Raw genomic sequence first — 10,386 nt, forward strand, 5'->3', positions numbered from 1 at the left:
TAGTCCTCCTCCTCCCCACGTAGTCCTCCTCCCCACGTAGTCCTCCTCCTCCACGTAGTCCTCCTCCCCACGTAGTCCTCCTCCCCACATAGTCCTCCTCCTCCACGTAGTACTCCTCCCCATGTAGTCCTCCTCCACGTAGTCCTCCTCCTCCCCATGTAGTCCTCCTCCTCCCCATGTGGTCCTCCTTCTCCACGTAGTCCTCCCCTCCCCATGTAGTCCTCCTCCTCCACGTAGTCCTCCTCCTCCACATAGTCCTCCTCCCCACGTAGTCCTCCTCCTCCACATAGTACTCCTCCACACGTAGTCCTCCTCCACACGTAGTCCTCCTTCATGTATTCCTACTCATTCCCCTCCCCCTTTTTGAGACAGGGTCTGCTTTTGAGTGTTGAAATTACAAGAAGCTGGACTTCCGAGAAATGACAAAACCACACTGTAATGACTTTTCACTCCACTCAGAACAAACACTATTTAGAAAAAACAAGCTATAGATGATCTGGGCAACAGAAACCCTGATCTAAATGAACTCTAACTCTCTCTCTCTCCAGTTCTTTTTTTTATGTTTAATTTTTCTTTTCTTTTGTGTTTTTTTTAATAAATTCTAGACATTACTCTTTAATCAGATGATAAGGAGCAACTACTTTTAAGTACAGTTTTGTGAAAGACTTATTTACTGCTAATAAGAAGGAGATAGTAATTGACCAGATGTCTCATTTTTCCAATGATAAAAGACACATGGTAGCCAGCCTGGCTTACTTTCTAAGAACTGGTACCTGATCTTATTGGCAGGAGATGGTATATGTTATGTGTTACTTTATATATATATATATATATATATATATATATATATATATATATGATATCTATTAGATAATATAGCATATATTAATAAGGAATACCATGGGGAACTCCAAATGCAGCTGAGACATGGCAGTGCTTACAAATTCTTCAGTTGTTTCCCCCATTTTTCTTTTGTTCTTGTTTGGTTTTGATAGACAAAGAAAAGAATCCTTAAGGTGGTCCAACCCTGCTTGATCTGGCAGAGATTCGTTTGCTGTGGCAGTCCTGTCCCTCAGTTCTGTGTTCCCTCTGGCTCGGCCTCATGTGTGCTGTCTCATAGTTTTGGTGTGTTGATGCATTCCATCCTCAGAGCTAATGCTTCTCCCAATGCCACCTCCTCCACTTTCCCCAGATGCAATTATACATTTCAGCAGCTGGCTATTTCCTTTCTTCCCTTCCATGTGCTTCTGAAGAGGTGTGCTCTCTCTGTAGTTAATTCTCTGTAGCACCTGCTAACCCATCTGACACAGAGGTGTTTAATAAATATTGGTCGAATGAGTTACATGTGACAACAGATGCCAAAGGTTTTATGTATGTTAAATACCTGACATGCAGCACATAATAGAAGCAGCTCTATAATGGTGCTTCGCTCCCTCTGGTGTTTATCTGTGTATCTGGTCGAATGTCTACCCTGCATTGGGCTTTAAATACAGAGCATGAGGGGCCAGCAGTGAGCCCCTTCATTCAGTAGATCTGTGTATCCATTGATGAGGCTAACGTTATCTGTGGATTGTTTCAAAATTCCTTAGCCTTTTTCTGATGTGGCCCCTTTGAAAACCTGAACTAACTCTTGGTCTTCACTCTGTTAGAAGCAACTGAAGGACGTTAGAATGATTGTAGTGTTTGTTTACTTTTATTCTTAGCAAAACTATTGGCATTCACTGTCCCATATGATCTCCTTAAGATGGTCGCTAATGCCTCTTTGTATTAATTTGGGAAACAAATGAAAAGGAAATTAAAAAGAGACATGTCTGCTGAAACTACAGTGCACCTGGTCACCTGGCTGGAACACTGGGCAGGTCACCCTTCCAGCCTCAGTTTTCTTGTCTATAAAGTCCATTATTAGAGTGACAAGGCCTTCGTTGAATCCTTTTACAGGGTTGAAAACAGCAATGAGTCTCTCTGGTGATGGGAGGGAAGGCGCTTTGTCTTGTAAGGGGCAGCATGCCTGAAGTCACTGTTTGCACAGGAGGAGCGTGCCCGTGGAAGCCGTTGCTATGATACTGACTCCTGGCAGGTAGAGAGCAAGAATGCCAATAGCATCTCGAAATGCACACACGTGTGTAATGAAGCATCCATCTCCAAGCCTAACTGTCTTCCTGCCTGGAGTCTGCTTGCTCCTGGACCGAGAAGCTGGCTCAGAGCCAAGTGGTTATCGTGCCCCCATGGTCACTGCCGATAAGCCAAGGGCAGATGTGTTGACTGGGCAAGACCTCAGAGGTTGCCGCTAAAACAAGTAAAGGAACTGTCTGAGCAGAACTTAAGATTCTATTGATGACTGGCTCCTGCTGTGTGTGTGTGTGTCTGTGTGTCTGTGTGTCTGTGTGCACATGTGTGTGTGCGTGCATGCGCCTGCTTCCATACTTGTAATACCCTGGAAAGACTTAAGCCCTATAGCAGGAGAGCAGCGGGGAAACACACATGCTGAAGGACCATTTGTAGGTCTTACCTGACACAATCCTCTTTTGAAGGTTTTTATAACCAGAAGTCATGATGTAATTTTGAGAACTTTGAGGAACAAATTTCTAATCCAAGCTGGCCTTAGAGGCCCATGTCTAACATGCTGAGACAAGAGGGGCATTGTCAGTTTCCTCTCAGTCTGTACTATGTAGTGAGTCCCAGATCAGCTTGGGCCTCGTAGAGAGATGATGTCACAGTAACCACCGCTGCCGCTGAACAACCCTCTAACAGATCACCTCAAACCCAGCCAGCGTCCAGTTCAAATCGCTCTCTGGAGGGATTAAAGTCAGTCAGCAGGAAAGGTGCCAACATCATGCCAAAGAATCATAACAGTTTTGACCATTGAAACTCCATATATTTCACGATTTTTCCTTTTGATATTTGAGATTTAGGAAGTAAAGGTATGTTGCTAAACATAGCAGATAATCAACTCTATTATGGCTCTCCCACGGAGGGATGTGGGAGCTCTCATGGGTCCTACAGTTGTAGGCTGTGCTTACTCAAGGTCTCTGCTCGTATCATTCTGTACTCATGAAAAGGAAAACAACTGAAAGAGAGCTTTCTGCCACCTGATTCTGCTTGACTCTTCGAATTGGAGCTTGGGAAGCTCCGTTTTCCGTGCTCTCTTGGCAAGTGGTTGTGAGCCAGTGATTTGTGTTTGTTTCTTTTAAGATAGGGTCTCCGGTATCCCAAACGTAAACTTGCTAGGTAGCCACCAAGGATGACCTTGAAGTTCTGATCCTCCTGCCTTTATCTCCAGAGTGCTGGGATTGTAGGTGCAGGTCATCGTGACTGATTTCTGAGGCAACATTTTTAAAATAAACATTTTCTTTTCTTTTTAAAGAATATTATTTGTCTTAGGTGAATGGATATTTTGTCTGCATGTATGTCTGTGCACCACATGTGTGTCTGGTGCCCGGGGAGGCCAGAAGAAGGCATTGGATCCCCTGTAACTAGATTTACAGTTGTGAGCTGCCATGTGGGTTCTGAGAATCAAACCCAGGTCCTCTGGAGAAATAGCCAGGCCAGTTATCCAGTCCGTAAAACATTTCTCTATTGCTAACTGAGGGGGAGGAGGGGAGGCGGGAGGCTAGAGTCAGTGCCAGCATATTAAAAAAAAAAAACGTAGCAGTTACATACAGAAATATAGAATGTAGGAGTGTTCATCGGGACGATTTAGGGTATGCACACTTATGTCACCTCCCAGTCTGGCAAATAAAAATGACCACATGTAGCACGATTAATAAAAACCCAGAGTGAGACATTGGAATTCAACCTGAAGACCAGAAAAGCAAAGCAGCCAGCCACTGGCTCTTACCTCTACCTCAGTCTGAAAATGGCGATCCTGCCTCCAGGAATCCTCAGAATGAGACTATCTTAGAGCTGTCTCCTCCCGTTTTATAGTCCGCCCTAGTGCTGTGATTAAAGGCATTCACTGCCTGTTTTCTACGGCAAGCTAGTGTAGCTACTGGGATTAAAGGTGTGTGCCACCACTGCCTTATTGGTAAGGTTAACCAGTCCAGCTGTTTTACTCTCTGATCTTCAGGCAAGCTTTACTTATTAAAATACAAATGAAGTATCAGTACAGCCACGGTCAAGCCTACATCCACAGGTGCCCGTGGCTGACTTCTATTAGTGTACATTAATTTTGCATTCTTTAAAGTTTGTGTAAGTGGCATCTTACAGTGTGTGCCCCTTTCTGTTTCTCTTCCTTAGGATGCTGTTTGAGATTCACAGTGTGTTTAGCCACCAGCCATTGCTAGCATGGGGCAGGACTCTACTGCATGCACAGACAATGAGTCTATTTTGTTAGCAGTGTCCACTGGGGTTGGTTTCTAGGTTGGGGCCCCTGAGAATCCTGCAGCTTGTGTGATCTAGAGTGTGTCTTCTGGTACGTGTAAGGAGTTATTTTTCTTTGTATACATATAAGAGTGGAGCTTCTGGTTTACAGGATGTGTACATGTTCTAAACGTATAAACCAAGCATGTTCTGATAGTAGATAAAATACACAATAGCACTGGTTCCGCAAGTCTTTTCTCTAAGAGATATTTCAGGATGTTAGTAGATACTTCTGGAGTGAGCGTCACTGCGAAGTTTGTGCAGCTAGTACTGAACACTGTGTTCAAGAAGAACTTGTACCCTGCAGGATTCCTAAGAAACTTAAAACACAACCAGGCTTTCTGGATCCTTACCCATGAGAACTATGGAGCAGTGTGCAGGTTTCTGCAACAAAAAGTTTAAAATGCACAGGGATACATCTTGGATAGCTAGTGAACTGAAACATCATTTGCAAAATGCTAGAAAGAAAGAAGCAAAAATGGACGGGATAAAGTAGTTTATAAGCCAGTCATCTCTGGGTGACTAAACACGTTGGAAATATTTTATGCTGCTTTAAATAGCGTCTGTTCATTGGGAGCCATCTGAAATATGCGTATATGTGCTGTCCCATCATTCGACTGCCTTTCCCTGCAGCGTTTGAAAGCAACTTCTGAAGAAACCTGTATCTTTAGAATAAGGACATAGGGTTTGCATGATGATCACCTATTACAGAACATTGGACCTTGATCCTCAGGCTCTCTTTCACGTTTTGGACTTCAGAAGGCAATTATTATATTTTATTATAAGGCAAAACAAAGTAGATACATGTTGGTTTCAAAGATGATCCATCAGTGATACAAACTGTACCTCCTTGTCACCAGAGTTTATCAATAGGCAACACAGGGGCTTTGCAGAGGGCCAATGGTGAAGATTGAGGATGATTTCCTGGGGTTCCAAGTTCCCAGCATGCTGGCAAATTTTCTCTATTGTTAAGTATGCTGGCCAACCAGGCTTTGTGGCAGAAGGGTATGACTTGGCGTGGGAGAGACTCAGGTTTGAATTTTCATAGCCATTACTTAAACAGTTCTGGGACTTCCTACCTCTCATTTCGTGACTACAGTAACACTGATTATACCATCTGTATCTTTGGCTGGTCCGTATGAAAGAACCTGGCCCATACTACACCATCTGGGGGCTGAGGAGCACCTCACAAAAGTGAAGGGTGAGCACTATGTTGTTGCCATGCCAGGGTCTCCCCTCTCTATGCTCTAGTCTCTTTCCTTTGGTACTGGGATCTTTCTTCTTCTTTCATTGCTCACAAAATCCTATTTCTCATTCCCCAAAAGAAACCAATGCTGCCCCTAACCCCACCATGGCCGGGCTGTCTGGAACCTGCTATGTTGACCAGGCTGTCCGCAAACTTGCAGTGATCTTCTTCTCTGCCTACTGAGAGCTGGGATTGCAGGTGTGTGCCAGCATGCCTAGTCCATTTAATGGATTCTTGGTAGTGTGTTAATCAACAGTTTAAGGAATTGTTACCCTCTCTAGTATTCAACAAAGAATGCTCCCAAAATACCAAATAGGTGTTTCTAACCCATCCTGGGCTTCACCATTGTAACATATTGCAGAATAAAAGCAACATTGCAGCTCCAGCTATGGAATTTCTTACTCCAGAAATGGGACCAGACAAGCGGGGAGGTCGTGGCTACCTTGTTTTCTTCAGATATAGCTCTTAGAGTGCCTGGGAGGGGCTGATGTTGTAGAACTCCAAATGTAGCCCAGATGCAGGCATGCCAGTGGTGGGTATCAGTCTGTGAAGGGCGGGCTGATGATGGTACCTCGGTGTTCTCAACGGGTCTTTTCAGGACAAAGTGGTTGTTCTGAGAAAGTCCAGTCTATTAGATTCCATTGCAAAGAACAGAACAGCTTTAAGTCAGGCATGAGCTAATTGCATTTTCTACATTATTTAATTCAGGAGAGCAGTTAAGAGCCCTTAATTATTATTGACTTATATCAAGGAAAATTAAATGAAGATGTTCCTTCTGTCTATACAAGTAATTAGAACCTTACCAGGGGATCAGAACAGTTTACTGGACTCAAACCAATAAAGCCAAATTCCTTCAAAACAAAAATAAACTTCCGGTATTCATTACAGGTAGGAACCTAAAGACATTTAGATTTTTTTGTTTGTTTTTCTTTGTTTACTTTATAGTGGTGATGACACTCAGAAATGTGTCTTCAGTTGTCCACAACACACACACACACACACACACACACACACACACACACACACACACACACACGGAGAAGTTAAATAGTCTGACAATCAGAGTTAATCTACAATAGTTCCTTATGGACAGACTACAAAAATAAAAGGCTACATTTAGAGGACTTTTCTTCCCCCTCTGCATCCCACTTCTGAAGAAAACGGAAGTCCACCAAACTAGTTACATTTAAAGGTTGCATCATGCCAGACATTGTAACTTTTCTTCTTGCACCAACTCCAGCAACTTTGTACATACTCAGTACAATTCCAACAATTAACACAATGGGGACAGCATGGGGTTTGGGGAAGCTGTAGCAGCTCTAAACACTTGCTGCCTGAAACATTAGGACTTGCATGGAATCTTAACACTGGAGCAATACATGGTTTCAGTAGAACTCTGTCCTATAGGCCCTTATAGTTTTCAAAAACTATTTTCTATATTTTATGGATTGATTAAATTAACAACTGTGTATAAGGTTTAGTGATAGGTGTGTCTTTATGGGGTAGATCAGCAAATAAGCAAGTACAAAATTGCCTTTGGATCTAAAATCATTGGGTCAAAATTATAAAACCCAGTCAAAAATATATATAATAAAATTATATAAACCCAATGGGGGAACTATCTTTATTGCTTAACTTTCAATGTCCCAAGTACTTAACAGAGCAGGCACTCAATAGGCCGGACATAGCAGAGCATGCCTAGAAGTCTAGCGGAGGCAGGAGGATCCTAAGTGTAAGATCAGCTTACGGAGCGAGACACTGTATCAAAACAAAAGCCACATAAACCCAAATAACATTTAAAGTTGCAAATCCATGGTTGCTGAGAAAGGTCATTCAATAAAGCTCTTTATTTTTACAGTTATGAACACAACTTTGACTTCTAAAGTTTATCACTATGACACACCGGTTACTACTGAATTTAAGTTGTCTCTAAACGTAGTGTGTGTACCTATGCAAGAATGACATAGTAGTGAAACAAAAGGACAAATCTATCCGGTGTGGTAGTGCAGGCCTGTAAGCCCACTTAATGTGGGGCTCTGACGTAGGAGAATGGAAAGTTCAAGATCAGCTTGGGCCACTTAGGGAGACTGTCTCAAAGTAAAAACAATGAAACAAAAGGAAAAAGACTAGGACTATAGCTCTGGGGCAGGTCCATTTAACTCAGCATGAACGAAGCACCATCATCATCGTCATCCTTATACAGGCTGTTACTGGCTTGGAAGCCTCCACACTCCTATCCCTATCCATACATTACTTGACATTACTTGGTGTTAATTCTTCAAGGAAACTCTGTGGTCGAGTTGTGAGCAACCAATTTTATTATAAATGCAAGTCTGTTAGACACACAGTCTTTTAGCTTTGGGGTTCAGCCATTTGTTCCAAATCTCTGCTTTAAAATGCTCATGTCCTCGTTTAACATTGTATATTAACTAACATAGTTCTTTTTGGTCAGTGTTTTCATTTTTAAAAATTTTTATGTATATGACTGTTTATGTGCATGTATATCTGTGTACCACTTGGATGCCTGGTGCCCAAGAAGGCCAGAAGAGGGCATTGGCTCTTACTGATTGTCTTGAACTATCATGTGCGTACTGGGAACTGACTCAGGATCCTCTGCAGGAGGAGCAAATGCTCTTAACCTTTGAGCCATCTCTCCAGCCTCTACGTTAGTGTTTTTAAAGAATAAACTAACAGCCGGGCGATGGTGGCACACGCCTTTAATCCCAGCACTCGGGAGGCAGAGGCAGGTGGATCTCTGTGAGTTCGAGACCAGCCTGGTCTATAGAGCTAGTTCCAGGACAGGCTCCAAAGCCACAGAGAAACCCTGTCTCGAAAAAGCAAAAAGAAAAAAAAAAAGAATAAACTAACATTAAAGAAGTTTATTTACTCTTAGAAGGCTAATGGGTTTAGTAGTGCCTCAGGTCAGGGAAACTGGAAGATGGACATAAATTTTTTCTAATTAACTATTTGGATTTTGGAGTTCAAAATCTGATGTATTTTGAAAAAGAGACAGCTGCTGGGTATGGTGATAATACATGTAATCCCAGCTTTTGAGAGGCTCAGACAAAAGGATCAAGCGTTCAAGGTCAACCTAAGCTACATAGAGACTTTCTTTCAAAAATCAGAGAAAAAGAATATATATATATATATATATATATATATATATATCTTATATATATATCTCTTGGCTTCTATATAAAGCATACATAATTTAATTTAATATTTAATTTAAATTATTCAGAGTTCACCCCATTTGGTTTGAGAATGTGTCTGCGAGGTGCGACCCCAGACATTTTTGTTCTCCCAGAGAGACTCACAGAAACACCGGCACACAAAGCTGTAAATCCTCCGCGTCTCTTGTTAGTCATTCTTGGAAGACTGACCTCTGAGACTGTCGTCACTTTAAACCCATTGCCACGCCTGGCACAACGGAGTACCCAAGGACAACTTGTTGAATGTGATTCCATCTACAGGCTGGGTGAAGTCAAGGGCTCCTCCATCTGCCAAAGGCTTTGGTGCAGCTCATTTTGTTCTTAGAAAGCTTCCACACCAATCAATTTATTCCCCAGGGTGTATCTGAAAATGTCTCTGAAGTTCTAAAGGATATGCGTACCCTCTTAGGGGTGGTGATGGTGCAGTTCTTAACAGATGAAAGTGTCAGGGACCTGTTTGCATTGTTCACAGGAAGGTCGGTAGTATCCCGGAAAGGGAACCCTGACCTGCTCGCGTTCCTTCCCTGGACCGGGCACCCTTATCTCTCAAGTTCTCTAAATGCCGGCTCTGAGGACAGACTGTCGTGTTTGTGGACGGGCAGATGAAGGACAGAGGGGGCTGCCTGGTGGGTGATGCTTTGCACAACAGCAATCTGGGACCTGGGGGCCTGGTCCGGCTGCAAGGAGCGTTGCCAGTCCCATCTGCAGTTTGCAAGCTTACGGGGAGGGGGGCGGTGCAGTCCCCAGGGACGCCAAAGGCTTCCTGCCTCCCTGCCCCCACCCTCGGTGGCTTCCCGGCAGGTCTGCAGGACACAGCCCGGAGGGTTCCCCAGCCCTCGGTGTAGGACTGCCGGCTCCGGTGGCCGCCCGGAATGACCCTTGACAGCCGCCCGCTCTCCCTTCAGACGGAAACCCCATTCGCTCTTTCTCTTTTTCACACACACACACTCTCACACGCAAACAAAAAAACCCAAGTCTGCCTCGCAGTTGCTACCCGCAATGACGTTTTCCCCTCGGGTCCCGCCCCTCTGGGGGCCTGGGATTTTTGGATTGGCTGACGGGCTGCTGTTCCAAGGCCGTGATTGGACGGCCTCAGGCTGACTGACAGCCGGGTGGCCGCCGCGCCCTCCCCCTCCCGGAGCGCGCCTGTGTGTGCGCTGTTATGCCGGACTAGAGGGAGGCGACTCCGGCGGCTCTGTTTATTGTCCCTCTCGGCCTGCGCTCCAGAGGACCGGGGTCGGGCGCCGCTTGGACGGCCTTCGAGGCGGTGGCGGCCTCCGAGGCGGTGGCGGCGGCGAACGCAGCGAGGACTCCGCGGCCTCGGTTGGCGTGAGGAGAAGCTGCGCCTCCGTCGCGTCCGGGGGCTCCTCCGGCTCGCGCCTCCCGGGCGGCCCGCGCCGGCCGCTGCAGACCCTCACCACCTCCTCCTCGGTCGCCATCCCCTCCGCCTGGACCCCGGGAGGCCGCGCCGCGCCACCAGCCCCTCCTCGCCCTCGGTCGGCTGCGCTCTAGGCCCGGGCGCCGCGCTCGAGTTTGACGGCGGCGGACAGCGCGGCCTCCTCAGCGGCT

Source organism: Microtus ochrogaster, chromosome 6 (genome assembly GCF_000317375.1).
Source record: "Microtus ochrogaster isolate Prairie Vole_2 chromosome 6, MicOch1.0, whole genome shotgun sequence".
Lineage (NCBI taxonomy): Eukaryota > Metazoa > Chordata > Mammalia > Rodentia > Cricetidae > Microtus > Microtus ochrogaster.